Source organism: Cornus florida, unplaced genomic scaffold (genome assembly GCF_030987335.1).
Source record: "Cornus florida cultivar Cherokee Brave unplaced genomic scaffold, ASM3098733v1 CherokeeBrave_3.0.0_Hap2_Chr08, whole genome shotgun sequence".
In the NCBI taxonomy this organism is placed as follows: domain Eukaryota; kingdom Viridiplantae; phylum Streptophyta; class Magnoliopsida; order Cornales; family Cornaceae; genus Cornus; species Cornus florida.
This window is the reverse complement of record NW_026775578.1, coordinates 24,028,124-24,046,824: the sequence shown is the minus strand read 5'-3', so window position 1 is coordinate 24,046,824 and position 18,701 is coordinate 24,028,124. Positions and strand designations below refer to the sequence as shown.

The 18,701-nt window shown below is 34.2% G+C and overlaps 1 pseudogene; it reads right to left on the bottom strand.

The window, feature by feature from the left end:
- Positions 1–6,213: 6,213 nt before the first annotated feature.
- On the bottom strand, positions 6,214–17,650 carry LOC132270865 (uncharacterized; annotated as a pseudogene).
- Between the last annotated feature and the right edge of the window lie 1,051 nt (positions 17,651–18,701).

The window sequence follows — 18,701 nt, the reverse complement described above, 5'->3', positions numbered from 1 at the left end:
AATTATCTTCCGTCCCTAATGCTCAATTGGGACAGAGTTTTATTCCATCCCAATTAGTCCGTCCCTAAAACCCTTTTAGGACGCTATATATAGAGACGGTTGCATTAGCCGTCCCAAAAAGGTATTAGGGACGGATTGGGCACCTATAGGGACAATTTTTTTTGTCCCTAATATCACAATTTCTTGTAGTGCAAATCATGCCGTTTTTCATCCAATTTCACAGTGATCAACAACAAGCACATCCAAAGCCGTGCCGTTCTTCATCCAAATTTCACGGTGATTTAAGATCAAGCTCGTGCAGCCCTTGAATCCAACCAACAAAGGAGATCGAATCAGAAGACCTTATTCTGTGTAAAGAATATTATTACAGAGGATTGTACTCCAAGTTTTATAAATTAATAAAATTTTATTTTTTCCCCTATTTTGTTTCTTATTTGCAGACTACAAAATTTGTGTGTACAAATTTCTGGAACGCCTGGTGGGACATCCTCCAAGGACATTGCAGTCGTGACGAACAACATCTTTACCACCACAAAAAGGCGGCAAAAAGGTTGCAACTTTGTTAAGTGGTACAAACATCTCTGCAAGTTTAATGATGTGGAGCATGGTCAAAGCATCCATTCTTGCCAAAAGAAAGCATGATGCGATGAGAGTCGATTTTGCCAAATCTGGCAAAGTAACAATCAAACTCATACCGCCTTCACCTCACTAGGGGCAAGGAGGAAGGTTCCTACAACCTCAAAGGTTGTTTCAGTCACAAGTTCAAGTTCCACCTCGCTGGGGGCAAGGAGGAAGGTTCCTACAACCTCAAAGGTTGTTCCAGTCACAAGTTCAAGTTCAAGGCTAGTCCACCCAAGGCCAAAGATTTTTTCTGACTCCATCACTATGCTAGTCATGATGACGAGTAATACCTTGAACGAAGAGTAATTGACGACTATGGCCCATGTAATTGAAAGATTACAACACTCTCTCAAGGAGCAAGATTTGAAAATTGCCTCGCTGACAGAAAAGTTAAAATTGCGTGACGACAATGCTGACTCAAGCAAAGGCCGAATTTCTCATTCTAATTCCATGCCAGAGAACACTCTAATTGATGATCAAAATGACGTGTCTGCCAATCCAACAATTGATGCTGCCTCTGTCACCTTACTTTCTATACAACAACTTTAAGACATGATAGTGAATTACATAAGAGAACAATAAAATGACATCCCTTAAAAGTGCTCGCATGTACTCAAAGCCTACACAGAAAGAATTGACATCTTAAAAATGCCGATTGGGTATCAACTTCCAAAGTTTCAACAGTTTGACGGAAAAAGGCAATCCCAAGCAACATGTCACACACTTTATAGAAACTTGCGGCAATGCTGGTATAAACTGAGATCTCCTTGTCAAGCAATTCGTTCGTTCCCTCAAAGGGAATGCATTTGATTGGTACATAGATCTCAAAGCTAGATGTATTGACATTTGGGAACAGATGGAGCAAGAATTTCTTAACTGTTTCTATAGCACTCGTCGTACTGTAAGTATGCTTATGCGTTGGGAGCTTCTTTATATCCTACAAGGGATTAAGCCTCGCACATTTGAAGAGCTTGTTACTCGAGCCCACGACATGGAGCTTAACATGGGAAATTATGGTGCTAGGGAAGATATTCCTGATATACCCGACAACCTTCAAGAAGATGAGAGAAGTGAGTCCGAAGAAGAAAACAATATACTTCATAACTCGGATGACGAAGTAACTTTAGCTTTCATTATAAGCATAATCTCGAGAGACTTGCATCAAGAAACACACCATACTACAGCAATGACTTCATCTGAAAGTGCAAAATTACAGGGGGCATTAAGTCAAGGAAACCAAGAAGAAAATCCTCAAAGTGACGACGAGATTGTCCATGCCCTCTAGTATAAGCTTGGATTGTCGTCTGATTCTTGCAAAATTGAAGAATAATTAAAGTTGAAGTGCTCCCAGATACGAGCCTAAACTGTTGATGACTCCTTGACATGAGTTTAAACTATCTACCTGAAAAAAAATATATCAGGAACTCCTTGATACGAGTTTAAACTGTTTCTAAAAAAAAAAAAAAAATGACACTCCTTGACACGAGTTTAAACTGTCTACCTGAAGAAAAAAATCAAAAAAATTCTTTAACACGAGCTTAAACTATCTACCTGAAAAAAAAAAAAAAAAAAAATCAAGAACTCCTTGATACGAGTTTAAACTGTCTCCTAAAAAAAAATGACACTCTTTAACACTAGCTTAAACTGTCTACCTGGAAGAGAAATCAAGAACTCCTTGATATGAGTTTAAATTGTCTCCCCAAAAAAAAAAATGACACTCTTTGACACGAATTTAAACTGTCTACTAGAAAAAAAAAAATCAAGAACTCCTTGATACGAGTTAAACTATATTCCAAAAAAAAAAAAAAAAAAATCTCTTCTCTCTATTGAACTACATAATGACTTGATTCCTCTTTTGAGGGTATGTAGACAGCTTAGAATTTTATTCTAAGTTCAGTACGACGCTACCAAAAAAAAAAACTCCTTAGAGTTGCAAATATGGCAAAGGGTGCTCATCACATGAAATCAAAGGTGTTCGCCGCTTTAATCAACTTAGCTTGCTATCAAGATGTTACTGCTGCTCGTCACAAGATATCAAAAGGGCTCGTCACAATTTGTCAACTTGGCTTGCTGTCAAGATGTTGTCATTCATCATGCGATATCAAAAGTGCTTGTCGCACCCTGCCAATTTGGTATGCCACAGAATTGTAGCTGTAAATGAAATTTTGGCCTGTCGCCAAATTATAGCTGTAAGAAATAAATTAAACCCATCGCCAAAGTGTAGCTGCAAACAATAATTTTAGTTCTTCGCCAGAATTGTAGTTGCAAAGAAAATTTGATCCATCGGCAAAGTCTAGTTGCAAAGAATAATTTTGCTTCGTCACCAGAATGTCGTTGCAAAGGAAAATATTTTCGGTTCAACGTCAAGGTGTCTCTAAAAAAATGACTTGCCTCCAAGACGTTGCTGAATAATCCAATTCGTCGCGATATCACTGGAAAGAAAAAAAATTTGCTCGCCACTAGAGTGTCGTTGCAGAGGTCGGTTCGTCGTCGAGGTGTGGTTGGAAGAAATAAATAAATTCGACTTGTCGCCAAGGCGTCTCTGAAGAATACGATTCATCACCAAGGTGTTGTTGCAACAAAATTTTGACTTACCACTGAAGTCACTGAAGTGTGGTTGAAAGAAAAAAAATCTGCTCGCCGCCGAGGTGTTAGTGAAAGAAAATTTTGGCTTTCCGTCGAGGTATTGCTAAAAAGATTTTTTGCTCGCCGTCGAGGTGTTACTGAAAGAGAAATTTGTCTTTTCGTCGAGGTATTGCTGAAAGGAAAAAAATTATGCTCACCGCCAAGGTGTCGCTGAAAAATAATAATACTAATAAAAAATAAATTAAAAAATCTGCTTGCCGCCGAAGTGTTGCTGAAATAGAAATTTGGCTTTCCGTTGAGATATTGTGTCAAGGAAAATTCATGGCGTCACCAAGGTATTGCTGAAGTAAAAAAAATCAATCACCACACGGAAGCATGGGCGTGCAAGCTTCGTCTGTCACATCTTTACAACATCTGCAACAACTTCTTGTCGTGGTGCTTGTGGCCCGACTATCATGGATCGATCACTCTGTGCTTCATTTTGATACTTGTGTTGACAAATTGCGGTTTATTGGCTTCATCATCTCATTTTCATCTAAAAATGGTTCTATTTGGATCTTTCTATTGGAAGGTGGATCAAGTTGCAACCAAGATCATGTGCTAAAAAAAAGCTGCAAAAAAAAAAAAAAAAAAAAAAAAAAAAAAAAAAAAAAACTTTTAGATGTGTCTTCATTGCCGATGAATGTGGATAGCTATATTTATCTGCCTCGTGTGAACATAAAGGAGGACATGGTATAACCACCTTGTATTGATTGAATCATCATCTGAAGCATTGCAAGTTCTTGCAAAATTATTGATATGTTCGAAACTCAAGAAAATAAATTCGAACTGGAACCCCACTATGTGACAGCGCAATTGGAACCCTACTATGTGACAGCGCGATTGAAGACCTGTGGATCATAGTTGTCCTCGTTGAGAAGAAAGCTTCTGGTGAAAGAGATGGATTCAATTAAATTATCGATCAAGGTTGACTGCCACAAATAAGGAAAAAGGCTTGGAGGCAAAGTTGATTGGAGTCGGCGTTGACTGCATGGAACGACTTCTGTATCGTTCTTAGATCCGTAACTGGAGAGCTGATTCTTAAGAAACTGGAAAAAAAAAAAAAAAAAATCTCCATGCCGAACCACCTCTTCACGTGGCAAGTATGGGTCTATTCATACAAATAAAGGCATTCATCAGTCTTTAAAGCTTCATCCATAGTTGGATGTGGGTCTTTGATCGCTCCATTGTTGGTTGTAGGTGGGTCTTTGATCTGCATAGCAAAACTCCATTAACATAGGTCTTTGATTAGGCATAGTGAAAGACTAAAATAAGTGCAGGAACTTGACTGTTTTGTCAAAGTGATTCCAATATTTGCTTTTGTTGAAAAAAAAAAAAAAAAAAACAATAAAACCAGTTGTTGAGGCCTGCATTGGTGGTATATATAGTTAACAAAATACCTCCTATTTGTATTATGATTTGTATAATTTAAATTCAAATTGGAAAGTAAAATTCTAATCCAAAGTTGGATACTTTAAGTACCACTTGAAAAAGGAGACAAGTCCTGTCAAATTTGGGACTCGAAGTGGGGGCAATTTGTTGACACTAAAATTTTAGTGAGCTTTGATTTTAACAAATGGACCCATTAAATATGGGCATGATGTTTAATTAAATTATTTAATTGGCCCAACCTTGGTCTACTTACATTATTTAATTAATCCAGCCGAGATGATTAAATGGAAAGCTAATTATTTCTAATAAAATATATTTGGAATAATTATTTTTAAGGATAATTATCATAATATAATCGGCCCGGCCCAGTTATGATTTTTTCCTTATCAGAAGAGAACACATGTCATCATCCTATTAATCCAAAAAGCCTATAAATAGATGCATGGAGGAAGGAGGAAGGGAGACACAAATTCAGAGTCTAGAAATCCAGAGACTCAGAAATTTAGAAGGGACACAAATTCAGAGTCTAGAAATCCAGAGAAATTTAGAAGTCAGAAACTTTGCCCAAAACCGAAGAATACCAAGCACATCAAATCGTGCCGTTTTTCATCAAATTTCACGGTGATTAACAACAAACACATCCAAAGTCGTGCCGTTTTTCATCCAAATTCCATGGTGATTCAAGATCAAGCTCGTGCAGCCTTTGAATCCAACCAACAAAGGAGATCGAATAAGATGACCTTACTCTGTGTAAAGAATATTATTACAAAGGATTGTACTCCAAGTTTTATAAATTAATAAAATATTATTTTTACCCCTATTTTGTTTCTTATTTGCAGAGTACAAAATTTGTGTGTACAGCAAGGACTTTTTAAGTAAAACATTTTTAGTAAAAATAACGTGTATGTCCATTAAGTCTAAGAAACATCTTAAAAAATCCAAAATTTGAATTGATGTCCTTTCATTGATCCCTCCTAAATTGCATTGATTCACTTGTAGCATACCATAATATCTCAATAGTTTTTCTTGCGTGGTACGATTAAATCGAATAAGCCCTTCTGAAATAAATAGTTTTTCTTGCATGGTACGATTAAATTGAATAAGCTCTTTTGGAATAAATATTAGGAACCTTCTTCGAGTACTGTTTAATGCAATGTTTGTTCAATTACTCGTTTACCCGCAAATGCATTGTAGGCATTGGGTTTGGCAGTAATGATATCCCCAACATACCAAAACTCCTTTGTAGGAGTTAATCATATTTGCTATGATATTCATGAATGGTTCAGAATATCGCAAAGATTTATAAGCTAATTAATATTTTTTTTGGGGAGATAGAATACAGTCTAATACTCTAATATTTGATATATATATATATATATTTTTTATGTTTGTTAATCCAATTTTTTTATTTTGCAATTACAAGTTAAACTATACAAATACAATTTAAATTAGACAGGAATTATGAACATATGATTATGAAACTGCCTGTGTGAATTTGACATTATTTCTTATCCTAACAAGAATTTACACACATTGACTACATTAGAAATTCACTTTTGACAGGACGATGTTTTAAAATAAAAACATAAAATTTTTGTGCCTTGTCGCTTTGAATTGAAGACACATAAACCTATAAACTAATCCTATCATCAGTTCACTTAATAATTGATTCTTAAACTCAACCGTTTAGCAATTCATTAACTAGTAGCTAAGCTACACAAATATATGTAAAAAAAATTGCAGTGTCATGCAATATTTACACAAATGTATGACACATTTAGAACTATTCATCCCCTTATGTGTTGTCGGAATCATCCCCATCATCAAAAGCCATAACTTTAGAAGAACCAATCCTACCAGACTTGGATCGATTTCTTAATCCCAATCGCGGATTCACGACACTGCTAGCAGCAGTAGCACCACCACCACGACCACCACCACCACATCCTTCTTCCTCCTTCTTCAAGTCTCCGAGAGGCAGGAAGCAGTCCATGGACAGTCCCTTTATGTTCAAGTCTACCTCTTCAATGGTCCACACCTCTTCCATTCGTGTCAGGGAATGGCTCTCCGACTTCTCACCAAACCTGAACAACGAAATGTCTGTTCTACCGGCATGGGCAAGGTTAACACCATCAATGGTCCTGTAGTCTTGTATTAGTGACTCCATTGATGTCTCCCAGAAGTCACTCTCATTTGTTGAAGCTTTGATCCAGAGAAGGTGCGAATCCTCGAGTTGTACTAAAAGGCCCGTCCTTTGGCTGAAGTAACCCCAAACAGTGTGCCGGATTATCTCTACAGTGCTGCTACTTCTTGCTCTAGGAGCCGACGATTTGGCATCGAGTTTTAGAACAAAGTAGTCCTCACCATTGATAGTCTTCTCACCCATGCAGATGGAATTGGAGAATAAATTGGCAGTAGACCTTGGACAAAGACCCTGTTCAAAATATATATAAGGGATTATTACTAATACATAGGCTTAAGGCCCAAAAATCACTCTAAAATGGAAACAAAGTTTTGATTTTCACTAAAAGGATTGACCTAGAGAATATTTTTCTAAAATGGACTCCACTTTATACTTTATACCACAAAAGAACTTATATTACTAAAATGACCCAAAGTAATATTTTAATATAACAAAAGCCTTAGATCATGAAATAAAATTACAGCAATGTCTTTGAATAAAATATTTAATATTTTCTCTTTGCTTTTTTAATTTTTCACGGTAAAGTAAAATTATATAGTAGCTTAATAAAGACTTATAGACTTCTTTAGACAAAAGATCGCATATATAAATTAAATTTAACGAAACAGTATGGCTTTGATACCAAAATTGAGATGGATCCGACCGGATAGAAGCATGCAAAATAACATAGAATCAATTTAACAATTAAATCACAGAAATGACTGCCGAACCTGATAACGCCCTGTAGAAACGCCTGAACACTGGCAAAGAACGGGCCAATAAGCCAATAGTTCGAGTCAACTCACAGAAGAAATTGATAAATTAAAACTAAGGCTGCTTGTACTGGTTGGATTTAAGAAAATTCTAAGATCTACGCTGTCTTATTTGATCTATTTGTCGACAGAAGTCTTTTGCCCAAAAGTACTGAAAATACTAAATAAGGAAAAGAAATTTGTTAAACAGGAGCAAACTGGATGATTTATTTCATGGAAAATATATACATGGATACACTCTCACACTATATGTTACAAAGGAAATATACACTGAAGGAAATCACAAAAGAAAACACACTGGAAACTGAATGCTGCGAGATTTGATGGTTCGAGACTTGATAGTTCTAAAACTCGATGATCTTTACTTAAGCAGAGAGGCTCCTTTTATAGCAGAAGAGAGGGATGAATCGGCGGTTGAGCTTGAAGATGCTGCATGGATGGTTGAGATTCAAGATGCTTTAGAGATAAGATGACATGAATTATTGCTGAACTGTTGATGTCGTCTTTTGGAAAATTATATCAACTTTTGCTGTTGCGAATCTGCTTTCGGTGGATCTGTTTTTTACTGTACACTATTGAGGATCTACTTTTTCTTGGATGCTGAAGTTGCCTTTATCTTTAGACTGTGGAGAATCTGCTTTCCTCAAAATTAGTGCATATTATCCAAATTTCTGTCGGTTAGGCTAGCTGGTGAGATATCTCCTCTGTGCATGCGGGCCAGATATTCATCAGTGTTGTATGGTGAGCTAGTTTCTTCATTTCTATAGGCCAGCTCAAGCTGTTCTAACAATATCTTTTCTTCATTTATTATATCTTCAATTTCTAGGGATATCTCAATCTCGGGAGGAGACTTAATGACATGAGGAATTCTTGCTTTAACAAAAATTTTCATACTGATATTATAATCGTAAAGTCTGAAACCAGGATTGTAGCATGGATTAATTTGTCGATAAGCTTTATAGTACACCAAATGGTTAAAGGTAGTAGGGTCAATTTCAACACGAAAGTTATTTGCGAAATCAACATGTCGTGTTAAAAGCTTAACTTCAGATGGATTAGAATGAATGTAAACTTGATGTTGTCCTAAAATTATAGCTCCATCTTTTACCCATTCTGGGGGAGTACTGTGGATTTGAAGGAGAATTGGACTTTCTGGCATGAAATTTTGGGTTATTTTCTGTTTGAAAGTACTGGCTTGGTTTAAACGGTTGGGAAAATTATACAAAGAATTTAGATATTCTAAGGGCGTATCCTTGGGTATAGTGATATTGTAGATCATTCCTAATTCTAACAGTTTACTTAGATAACAGATGGTTGTTTTTGTAGAGAAAAGGGTTTTTCTGGTTACTTCAAAAGGAATAAAGAAAATAGGATCTACATCTAATAAGATAACGGACATAGGTATCTGGGTGCCTGTTTGTATAAATCGTAGGAAAAAATAGTTATATCGGGTTCCTTTAGGTGGACTGTTATTTTTTAGGTAGTTTTGGATATCAACCCATTCTTTGAAACCATCAGACTTAATCTCTTCAAGGATAAGGTCTTTGAGATCATCAGGGAAGAGTTCAACTTGTTATCTTAGGATTTCTCTGTAAGTTGAGGAAAAGAGAGGTAGAAGCTTAGCATGTTTGGTTTGTACCTGCAAAGATTGAACTTTCTGAAGATTTTCATCTTCATTAGTTATTTGTTTGGAAATGGTTAGTTCTGTGGGGTTTTCTGTTGATCTTTGATAGGCTAAATTCAACTTTTTATAATGAGATATAAGAATCTCATGCTCCTTTTGTAAATTCTGATATGCTGTATTAGTTGATACAAAATATTCACTTAAGGTATTTAAATTTCTGACGAGAGTTCTATCAGGGTTGTGTCTAGAAAACCAAATATTATCTAAAATAAGTTTTTGGTCAGGAAAAAGATTATGTCTAGTGCGGAACTGTTGAGCTGGGTTTTGGATAATTAAAAGAGGATTAGAAGTGCCTGGTATAAGGCTATAACTATTGTTGCTCTTGATCTCCATTCCTGCAAAATTTAGCAATCGATTAGTAAACGAGATAGAATATCTGTTAAATAATTATCTTTGCCTCTGACATGTTCAAATATAGGTTTAAAACCTCTTCCAGTAATACAGTTAATAAAGGAAATCCATCTCTTAGCAGACATCCGCTGTTGTTTTGTTTTATTTGCAAATTTAACTATGTTATCACAATCTGTTCGTATAAGAAATTCTTTATCAAGGAATATCTGAAATTTTTCAATAGAGTTGGTTACCCCTAGAATTTATAGATCTGTTGAGGGTAAAATAGATTGTGCTTTATTAAAAGTTCCACTAGCATGGCGACAGATTTGTTCTTCACTTCGAGAAGATTCTTTTATTGGTCTTTGAAGAAGTAATCCTGCCCATCCTTGAGCTGATGCATTTGTTTGAATAATTTTATAACTGTTTTCAAGTGGGAGTTGTAAAGGTTCTAACTGAGAGACTAAAGATTTAATTTTCTTAACTAACTCTATATCTTGGGTATTGAAATACTTTTGACCATGTTTTCCTAGTTTTGAATATAAAGGTCCTACTAATTGTCCTAATTTGGGAATAAAATTACGACCATAGTTTAATAATCCTAAAAATACTTGTAACACCTTGGTTTCTTCTAATTTATCAAGAAAATCTAAAATCTTTTTAACAATATGAGATTGTAATTCTATTTTTTCATCTTTTATGTATAAACCTAAGAATTCAATATCTTGTTTTTCTAATATCATCTTTTTACTACTTATAATGAGTCCTTGTATTATAAACTCATTGAATATAATTTCAAGATGTTTTCTATGCCCTTCTTTAGTTTGACTGAAGATTAAAAAATCGTCGATGTAAACACAACAGAATTTTGAGTGTTTATTAAATATAGTATCCATTTTACGCTGAAATTCTTGTGGCGCATTTTTTAATCCAAAAGGCATAACAAATCACTCATAATGTCCTTCAGGACATGTGAACACTGTCCATTCAATGGATTCATCGGCCATTCGGATTTGCCAAAATTCTGATTTACAGTTAAATTTAGAAAACCATTTTTTATCTTGGATTCGATATATTAAAACATCTTTATTAGGGATTTTATAGGTATCATCATAGGTATTATTATTTAATCTTTTATAATTTATAACCATATGAGCCTTTCCTCTTTTTATTTTGGACCATAAAAGCTGGACTCCTATGTCTACTATTACTTTTTCTTATTACTTTTAGTAATAACAGTTCCTTAATTTGTCTTTGGAATTCCTCTTGATCGTCTAAGGTATGATGATTATCTTGTGTCTTTATAGTTATAAAGGGATTTATGATATTTAATTTTGCTTCAATTTTATTTTTATACCAGTGTTTCTGGGGCTATTCACCTAAAATTTCTGTGGTTTCAGCTAATCTTATGAGATTATCAATGTTTAGTTTAGGGTTTTTTAATATACCTTTATTATTAAGGAAAATCTTTGGTTCATCAAGATGACTAAGAAACATTAAAGCTTCGGAAACGTCTTCTAAAAATTCGGATACATCAAATAAATTTTCTGTCATTTCTTCTGCCATCCTTTATCTTTTTGAGGAATATAAGGATCTCGAGATGGAATAAAGGTTCCTTTCTTAAAACATTATAAACCTGTAGGAGTATACATAAATCCTCCAGTAAGTGAGTTTATCAAATTTAATCCTAAGATAAAATCATAGGTGTTAGGAATATTATTAACTACGAAAGTTTGGGGTAAAACAAACTTTTAATTATTAATTAATATAGGAATGTTTTGAACACAATGGGTTATTGGAAGTTTTTCATTATTATATTGGCTCATGTTAACATTATAATTTAACTTTACTAAGGCTTCGTCTGGGACTAAATGTTTTTGAATTATACTTTTAGATGCCCCAGTATCAAGCATGGCTGAGGTTTGAACTAATTTTTCTCTAAATTCTAGTGTTACTGGGAATTGAATTAGATTAGATGGTTTATATATTGAATTTATAGATTTGACTAAAATATTTTCTTGCTTATCTTCATATTTTGTATAGCAAGTATGACATAATAAAGTTTTACAATGGTTTTCACAATAATGACCTTTTTTAATAGATGTATTGCACTGTTTACAATTATAAGAAGAAAATTGAAAACTAACTAGGTTATACTAACATGAGGGATTACTTATAGTGTGAACGAACTCCTTTATTGAATGAAGTCCTTGTTCAAAGTTTTCATCATTATCAAAGTTGCTATCTAAACTCTCGATACTATATATACTTTCTTTATCATCGTTAGAGTCATAAATACTTTCTAGTTCATATAATTCCTCTATCTGTTCTTCAATATCTTCAAGTATGTTGATCTTTTCTTGTATCCTTTTAATAGGATTCTATTTGTATCGATGATGGCAGTTTGGTCTAATGTGTCCTGGATCTCCACAAATAAAACATTTGCAGTGTCTTTCTTTTGTGGGTAAAGTATTTACCTTATTATCTTTGTCTTTGTTGTCCTTTTTATCTTTATTTATCTTTTGCTTTTTATACCAAGGTCGCTTTCTGAATTGCCTAAGGTTAGTTCTGACATATGGTTTTTTATTACGAAAGTTCTTGTAGGTTTTGCTTTTACGCAGATTATATTTTTTAGGTTTATTATGCTTATAATTATAATTTTTCTAAGGCATACACCCATACTGGGGTGAAAAATCTATCTGTCTACACGTATAATAAAATTATTTTTTGATTTGTTTAGACTCTTTACGTTGTTGACATTCTGCTTTTAACATGTTATACACATGATTAACTCTATCTCCTATGGTTAGCGTATCGCGTCTAGGGTTTTCTAACCATATTTTAGTTCCTACGCTTCCGGATAACTTCTGAAGATATTGATCAAGTAATGTTTTATCACCTATTTTACCAGTGGCTGCAAAATACTCAAAAAACTTATTGGTATAGTTTTTTATGTATCTAAAATCACAAATCTGTAATAATTCTAAATTACATAAAGCTTCGTTTTGTTTTATTAAGGTGTCATCTAATAATCTGTCTTCACCAATTAATACTTTTTTAATGAGGCTTGTAAAGCCTTGAATGGTAAAATTATCACGTAAGATGGCATAATCATTTGGATAAATTACTTTATAAGCCTGCCACCAGTCATGAATAGTTCCTCTTAATAAGGTTTCACAATAGGTTAAGGCTTGAGTTGTATTGTCAAAATTGGTTAAAATAGATTGCCTAACACAATTTTGTACCCAATTTTCTATTACCTTTGCCCAATCTTGGGGATCGTGCCTAGCTATGTCTAATATTGTTCCTGATGATTGCGCTGGTATATTTTCATATTGTCTATGATATTGTGTTAAAGTGTACATATCTGGTATATTTCTATTTTCTACATAGGTTTCTCGTGAGGGATTTAATCTTTGTCCAGTAGTAAAGTCATCACTTAAGGTATTATTACCTGAGGTGTTAGTCTTTCTTTGGTCACTCATTTGTTGGTCGATTGATTCTGATGCTTCTGGTGCTTTCCTTCTCTATGCTCTATTACATTTAACTCTTCTTCTACTGTGTTTAATTCTAATGCTGTATAGAAGGATTCAAATCCGAAACTTAGAATATTTTTCTTAATATCATCATTATTTTCTTGTCCTAAATAAATACTCTCGATAAGTTGGTATTTAGGTTCTGGATACTTGTCTTGCAATGCTTCTAATTCTAAATTATCAAAATCATACATTATTTTATCTAGAATTTCATCTTATAATCGATCATAAAGGACATTTATTTCTTCTGGAGATTCGATCTCTATTAGTGTAGTTAAAAAGTCTTCTTGAGTATCATTAACTAAATTGTCTTTTCTTTTATAATTACTAAACCTTATGCTAACATCTCCGTTATTTGAAACATATATCATATTATTTTCGGGAATCTTTTTAAGTGTAATAGTAAGTTTAGGTAATTTCCATTCTGTTCCTTCATGGGTAATACTGCTTACTTTTCTGGCTTCTATCATCTGGACATATTTGCTACTAAAAGGTTTAACTATTTCACTAAATTGGGCTTTAAACTTTAAGTTATACTGATTAACTGCCTTACCCATAAATAAAGTATTAACTAATAAATTTTCAAATTGTCTTGTCATATTATATCCTTTTGTAGATATAGCTATCTTAATATGTTTACTGAATTCTCTGGTAGTCATCGTGTAATTGGGAATACATCCTACTATTACGGCATTGTCGGCTAAGTCTATTTCGGCGCTGGCTATTTGTGCTTGTTGATAGTTATTCCATTGGTCATCATAAATATAAGCAAGTGCTCTAGTTCCGGTTTCTTCTCTGTTTAATCCTACTAATCCTATCATTATGACGCCTAAATGCATAAGTTCTAAATTATTATTATTTAGTTCTTGGCATGCTTCGGGTGTTATAAGGTCTAAAATTACTTGATTGTTAACTGCACTTATTTTTCTTTGGTTAAAATGATTATATATCTTGCTCTGAAAATCTAATAAATTATTAGAATAAAGATTAATATTATTTTTTACATTCTTCATTCCTTGTTCTATATATTTTTTAGCATCATGTTCATTATCATATAAATCTTCTACTCTCATTATTTCTTTGCTTTTCCAAGGATAATGGCCATTGTGGTATTTGCTTATGAGATTGAAGTTGTAATAAATTTACACGCTTGGCTGTTGTAGGAGAGGACTGGTTATTAACTGACAATTTTATTTCTTTTATTTTATCTGATAATTCAGATAATTCTTTTGAAGATTCTCTAGGAATACTTTCTTGTATTACTTCTAATTTCTCTTCAAGTTTATTAACTTTATCAGATAACTAGAGTAATAACTGAATTAAAAAGTTACTTTGTCTAATATGTATATTAGTTGACTGCATGTTTGTTTTGAACCTAGTAAATCCTATAGGTTCTTTATCAATTTTGTAAAGTTCAGTTAACGCGGTTAAATAATCAGGACTACTGGTGCTCATAAAACTATTGTAATAATTTTTGGATATCGGTTTTAAGGGATTTTAAATAGTCTAGAATTATTTTCTGATTTTCAGCAATATTCTTAATATCACTATTGATATCTTTAATTGCGACTAATATTATCTTGTTATCTAAATTATTTGGACTAGAATTCTGTACTACTTGTTCTTTAATATAATCTAAATTTTCTCCTAATCGTTTTATAGAAGTATCTAAATTATTAAAGTCAAGTCATTCATAAACTAAAATCGTTGCCGTCTAGCTTCTAAAATATTTTGTATTAATATAATTCTAGATCTAAGTTCTTCAATTCTTCTTTGTAGACTACGTGTGGTGTCTCCTAATTCTAGCACTATGTAGCAGTTCCTAAGTGCTATTTGACAAAATTCTAATACTTGAATAAGTTGTTCTTTGGGTAAATTGTGCATAAATTAAACTCCGAGGGATGAAAATATAAATTCTGCTTAATAAAGGGCTAAAATAGAACTTAGTTCATGTATTTATAAATATGTAAACTACGTTTGGCTATAGGTAATATACCTTCATTAAGACCACTTTATTGTAAAAGTCCCTATATATAAATTGGTTACGAGTTATATTACTCTAGCTTTATGAATAATAATAATTCATGTGTAATATTATCATATTATTTATTCGCGCCTTCTTTTAATTACAGATCATCTTGAGGAAAGTTGGGTGTTCTGAAGAGAGTACTTGTTTATTTACCTCCAGATTCGAAGGGTTTAGGAGCTTTTTGGTCCAGTTTATAATTTGTTATAAATTTTGATTGATATTTTTCTACTTCCTCAATGTCACTACCACTCTTCGCATCATTTATTAAAACAGCAATTTCATTATTGCCAATCAGAGCCATCCTTAACCATTTGGTCATTAAGGAGTATGGTTCGGTAGGATTCTCCCACTAATAATGATATCATATCAATAATCGGTGGGTGTGCAAGACCTCCCCTTTACCCAAATTTATCACTATTAATATATAAAATGATTTCTTTCACTTTTAAATCCCAAAAAAATTCGACTGAGGTCCAGTGCAAAATCAAATTACTCTCCATTGCTTTTTTCTTTTCATTTTTTTAAGCAACTTGGGCTGGACTGTAGCCCACACATAAAAGAATGAAGGGCTTAGGACTAAGATAACTCAAACCAACTGTACTTTGACAAAATTTTCTTTCTATGGACTAAACTATTATTAGTAGAGTGGGACCACACATAATTTGAATACAGTGAACATAAATTTCCAATATTACTCTAAAAGTCTGAGAAAAAGACAACACATGATAATCAATCAATGTGAAAGGAGAAAAAAAAAATGAAAAAATTTAGATTAATTATGAGAAGACTAGTCTCCTCCTTTGCTCAGCACTTATCAGAATGACGATTTTGAAAAAAAAAAAAAAAAAAATGGAAGTTTCAAAATCGTTCCATTTTTCATATTGCTGCTTACCAGTAATACTCACAAAATGTTTTCTGAAAATTATAAAAATAATTCTTAAATTTTTTTTTTTAATTTAATTTTCTAAAAACGGTTCTATAAAACAAAAATTTTTGTAGAAAGGACGAACCTGTAGGAAACGACGAAGGGGACGGGGCGGGCCACGAGAAGCATGGGAATTTTGCCAAGGAGTTTGCCTCCAAGCCACTTTGCCATCACTGCCAGCACTAATCTTATACCCTCCCACCGCCAGTTCCCAAACACCACAGGTCTGGCCTCTTCTGCCACAGCACAAACCCTCCCATCTCTCCTCCTCCTCCTCCACCACCACCACCACCATTCTTCACCTTCGTTGCTTTATCACCACCACCACCACTATTCAACCCCCTACACCCCACACTTACACCATCTGTGCCAATAAATTCCGACGCCAGCATCTTCACCTTCCCCGTCGCACACATGCTGTCAATCGAGTTCAACGTCTTCTCACCTCCGCACGCAGCTATATACTGCTGCACTATATATTTCGCCATTGAAGCCTCCTGCACATCATCATAATCAATGATCACGTTCTCGAGATGGTTGTAGTACCATAAATTGGAGATAAATTTTTTAAAAAAATCCGTTAAGATAGTTTGTACATATATAAAGAAGACTTTTAAGTGGAGCAGTTAAGAAAAGTAACATAATTCGTGGACGTTGAAAGTTATGATAATTGACTTACAATGGGATAGTCTTTGATGTTTTTGTTGATGAGTTGAAGGCAAGGGATGGGAAGAGGGATTAGAGGGCTCCGGCGACACCGAGCAAGAGCTGGATCTCGGCGACTCTGGCTCTGAGGACGGATTGGGGTGACCTTTCTACGTGTGATCGCATCCATGATGTCATGCTTTGCCATGATCTGTTTTGTTTGGAGGACCCAAACGTCTCTTCTGGGATTGGGACTTCAAGCACCGTCTCCAGTCCATCTTCTCGGTCCAGGTTGGGGCACAGCGTCTTCATGTGTGAGAGAAACACAACAAAGAATCAAGTTTTAGATAGAGAGACAGAGAGAGGTTTGGCACCAAACAAAAAAAGAAAAAAGAAAAAAGAAAATGGATATGTTAATGGGGTTTTGGAGTGAGAATGGTAAAGAGAGACTTGGATTGAAAGGGAGGGTGGAAGAGGCTGGGGAAGATGACCAACCAACCGTGGGCCAATCTAACGTGCTTCTATGCGTTGATGTCGTGACTGCACGTTCTCTCTTTTTGGAAGAGGCTGGGGCAATTTTTACCATAAGTCCTGTGGCTTAGTAATACTTCCTAAACCTTTTAAAATAGAAGGCTTATGATTTAAATTTTCACAAGAATAAAAAGTTTTTTTTAAAATAGAAGGCTTATTATTCAAATTCTCATGGGATAAAAAGTAAGTGTAAGTATATTTATTGCCAATGAAAAAAGAAAAAAAAAATTAATTTTTCAAAAGAAATTTTACAAACTCCAAAAAAATATTTCTAACTTGTTATTTTGGTAATTCAAACCCATAAAAAAAATATTAAAATAATAAAATTGACACATTTATTTGCATGTCACCTATTAATTGATTCAGGTCATTTAATAATTTTTGTATTGGTGTCAAATAGGGAGAACACGATATTATCTTGTTACAATGACATCAAAACGTCCGTGAATGTAAAATTTTGATAATATGGATTTGAGTTTATTTATTATTTATTTATTTATTGACGAAAAGGCAAGATATTTTATTAATATAATTGGGAAAGCCTAAAACTTGAGCAAAGGAATCTCAAAAACAAAAATGTTTTCAAGTTTACTCCTAAGAGGCACCCTGCTAAATGGTGAGCAACAATATTAGCTTAATGAAAATAAATAAAAACATATTAACTCTGGATTGGTGGACATTTTGGATTTCAATTAAATGTCTTATATAGTGACTTTCACTCCAATCTATTCCTCAACCTCACTAATCCCACTAATTTGTAGCTACATTTAGCAAAAAAAAAAATACAACACACAATCACAAAATAAAGTTGAGAACAAAATTCACTGTCTTTTGGTGGAATGTCTCGTGTGGATCGTGTTAGTACGATTTTATGTATCAAATTGGTTTTGACCTGTGTTGAATGTTTCACCCCTTGTTTTTCACGTGCGGAAGTAAATGGTTGAGTGTCATGGTGATTTGGATTGAAGGATTCCTTTCGCGATGCGTGTCTTCGTGTGGATTGATTGAAGTTTTCGTTTGTGGATTTGGTATAGACTAGTATTATTTTCAGGCTGGGAGGATGGCGATCCTAATGGTTCTGAGTGGTTAGGACTCGGTAGAGTCACGGAGTTTGGTTAAGGGGCTTGTGCCTCATGTGTTGAGTATGTGGCGATAGATTGTGGTATGTAGCGATAGCGAGTTTTGTTGGCACGAGGTGTGCCTTTGCGTTCCGTTAGTTGTTGGGAGGAAAGGGTTATGTGTGGTTGTGGTCACTGTTCGGTCGAGGTTGCATTGGGTCACAAGCATAGGGTTGCGAGTGACATGGGACGTGTGATTCTTTGTATTGAGATTTTGAGGTTAAGCGTGTTGCGTGGGGTACTCGGAGACGTACTCCGTTCTTGTATCCTTTCGCCTTTCTCTTGTGAAGTGGGTTGATTTCGGGGACGT